Genomic DNA, 3675 nt, shown 5'->3' on the forward strand with positions numbered 1-3675 from the left:
TAGATGCAAGTAAAACACAGCAGAAAATAAATAAAGTCAAAGACTCAGCGGTCCTGTTGCTCTATTTTCACCTGTAAAGCAGGAGTGGGGTAGGCGGAGGTTTACCCAGGTGCAGGTGTGCCGCGGTCAGTTGAAGAATCCGCGAGTTTCTCTGTGAGTTTCCTATTACGTAGTAGCTACTCGGTGCTTGTTGGAAGTTTAGGGGTTTTTCGCTGTAAAAAGAAGTTTTCTTCCCACGCACAACGGACGCTAATGTTTTTGTCACTTTTTATGGAATCAAACTCAAAGTAAGGTCAGTACTTCCACACTTTAAACGCTGCACGCTCATACTCTCTCCCACAATCGATATGTGATCCATTGTTGATCTGCACACAGCTGTTGTCACTAACGTAGCACTCCCTTATGTCACTATCATGAGGCATTCTGGCAAAAAAAATCACGGTTTTAGTAACGCAGTAACGCAGCGTGCTCATGAGAAGGTAACGGTAATCTAATTACCGTTTTTGCAATAGTAATCCCTTACTTTACTCGTTACTTGAAAAAAGTAATTGATTACAGTAACGCGTTACAAGTAACGTTACAAGTAACGCGTTACTGCCCATCTCTGATATTTAATGTATCTAAGTGCTTCTTTATACTTGTGTCAAATAGTTATCATGTACAGCTACACATCTGAGACAAAGATAAACATCCTGGGCTCTGTTGCTTCTGAGGTGAAACATAAAACTGTGGTTATGCATTCTGGGAATAATCTTGGGCAGCATTAACATATGAGCAAGGTTTATATTTCTATCCTCTTGTATGCCTTCATGACTCATTAAGGAAACTACTAAAGGCTTTATTTCTGACCCTTTATGGCCTGTAATCATTATACTGGATGCATCCTTCGGAGATAAAGAGTAGAACAACAACACAGAGCTGCAGGTGAAGTGATGTTACTTCTCTCAGGGGAAGCTTTCGACTGAGTAGTTAACTGTTGATTAGAGGTCTGAAGCACATCTAAATGGTACGCAGCCATCAAGGCTAAAATTGGTTTAAATCTGGTTCAAATGTAAATGTTTAGCATGTGTAAAATAAGTACACAAATGCAAACATTTATGCATGTTTGTTTGTTTTATTCCTGCATCTTTTAGTTATGAAATTGTTGCACTTGTGATTAGTAAGCCACACAACCTCCACTGCAAGTCATAAATTGGTTTTAATGGATGGCTTGTTTTACTCCGGTAACTTGACAGTCTGAACCAGGCATGTCCAAACCATTCTATATGGAGGGTCACGTGCAGCCCACTCTGATCTTAAGTGGGCCGAATGAGTGAAACCCCACTTTCTTTCAGTGTAACAATGTCTTAATATAAGATAAAGAACTACAATTTCAACAGCACATCTTAGTTTTTCTACATGATAAATGTGTAGAATTACAGAAAACATCTGGTAGCTCGCTGCCCAGTCTATCCCACATTTATAAAACATAACATTTTTGTTGATTGATGAAACTTTTTTCTGTTTTTTAACCAAAATTTCTTTAGTAGAGAGTGAAAAACAGGAACTTTTCTGTCATTTGATTGTTTATCCACTGCTTAACTACTTTGGTGTAATGTCATTGTAATGTTAGGTTATAGCAGGAAAATCTATAAAACTTGTGAAAATACAGTTAAAAAATACAGTTTTCCAAAGCTGTCCACTTGGCCGGATTGGAGTCTTTGCCAGGACAATTCTAGCGCCTGCACCTTATGTTTGACACCCTGAATCATAACCATTGCTATAATCTACTTTGACTGCCTACAGTGGTAAGTAGTGTCGCCTCACAGCAAGAAGGGCCTTCTAGTAGCAGTTCTGTCACCTTGGCAGCCATCTATCTAAATAAATGGCTATAACAGTATTTTATGGGGTCAGTGGGACATAAAAACCAGTCAAATCCAAAATTTTGCCCCCCTAAAATGCTTGTACTTCTACTATGCATGGCCAGAGAGTCACTGTTTTGTAATTGCAACATTATTATAGGCTCTGAGGTATTAACAGCACCTCTGCAGCCAATAAAAACCAAACAACAGTAAAAAAAAAAAAGTACACTCACCTACATCCTTACTATGATAACAAGTAGAGAGACAGCACTGCCGCTGGCTACACATCAGCACAACAACATGGCTGGACACATGTTTCTGCTGTCGACTGGTTCTTTGGGCGCAGAGCTGGGACAGCTATCCTGCCATCTTAGTGTTTCAGACTTTTACATTATTTCATTTATTTTTTTTAAATTTTAGATTCTTTGCTATGTCTCTTCTTTATTTATCTGTGGTTTGATGATCTGGCCATCTGAGGTGTTTGCAGAGGTGAAGAGCAGTTGGCCTTTCTCGTTTCTTCAAAATTCAGACGTAACGACAACTTTTCACCCTTTACTCTTTCACCATGTCTCAACTTTGCTGACATGGCTTTTCAACAAACTTTTTTACTAAGTGGGATATGATTAAACAATGGTTCTCATTATTTAATAACTGTGAAGACAGTTAGATGTGCAGCTTCAACAGTCTTTGCATTTTTTATGTTTTATTTTATTATTTTTTGAGATGTTAGGAACGTACAAAGACAAACTAAAAGAGGGGCGGGGTTTTTGATGTTCTTGTTGCGATGTCCATGGTGGGATTCAGCCTGTATCTTAGCAACCCTGCCTCAATGTGTTCACCTGCTTGAATGCACCACTGTCCCTGCTCAGCTAAGCAGCTGAGGGGTCAAGAGGTCAGAGCTCAGGCAGTGAGGCAGGTTCGACTTGTGCTGGAGTAGCACAGACTGACATTTCACCACCAAAACAAACAAACAAAAAACTTTTTTTAAAAACCCAAAAGAAAAACACATGTAGTACTATGTGTGAACATCTGGTTATATGGTGCCATTTAGCTATGTGCGTGATGAGCACATCTGTGACATCTGCATTATTGTTCCACATACCTGCTTGTTAACTTTGTATCCTATATCCACTAGAGGGCAGATGACGGCCTAATTATCCCTGAAAACTGAAAGTCTTGCTTGTGAAGACAACATAAACGAATACTAATCATGTAATACAAATGGTTACGGGCCATAGGGATTCCTTTTCTGTGAACTGGACCGATCAATGGCCTTACCAGCACAAGACTCTGAGCGCATGGGAATATACAGTATTGGTAAAGATGAGGAGGAATATAACTTTGGAAAGTTCTTCTAGAAAAAAATAAGCACTCATGTCTCTGCTTTGAAGACGACAAACTCTGACACCTTCTGATCCTGACAGTCAGGAAGAACATTTGAAAAAAACCTCACCTCACTGTGTCAGTGGAAGTGGAAGGTTACAGGGGTTAAACGTGAGCTGATGCAATGAGGCGTCTTCAGTTCCAGTGAGTCACTGTAACCTCCATCTACAGACAGTAATCTTACACCTGCCTGTGCCTCTACTGTATTGCATTATACCATCTAAAGGTAATAGAATGATGCAATATATCGCTGTGTGCAATACTAATTGTGTGTTCCTGCTGTCTGAGCTCAGTACAGGTCCTGAGGTGTGTGTGTGTGTGTGTGAGTGTGTAGCTGGGTGTTAGGCTGCGGTGCTGTCTGCGATGGAGGAGGAGGAGGATGAATAATAAATGCAGTCTGAAGTTTGGATCCAACGTGTTCAGACTACTGAGCAGAGTAGAGGCCTTTCTA

The sequence above is a fragment of the Pundamilia nyererei genome, unplaced genomic scaffold (genome assembly GCF_000239375.1).
Source record: "Pundamilia nyererei isolate P.nyererei 1_Seehausen unplaced genomic scaffold, PunNye1.0 scaffold00152, whole genome shotgun sequence".
NCBI classification, from domain to species: Eukaryota; Metazoa; Chordata; class Actinopteri; order Cichliformes; family Cichlidae; genus Pundamilia; species Pundamilia nyererei.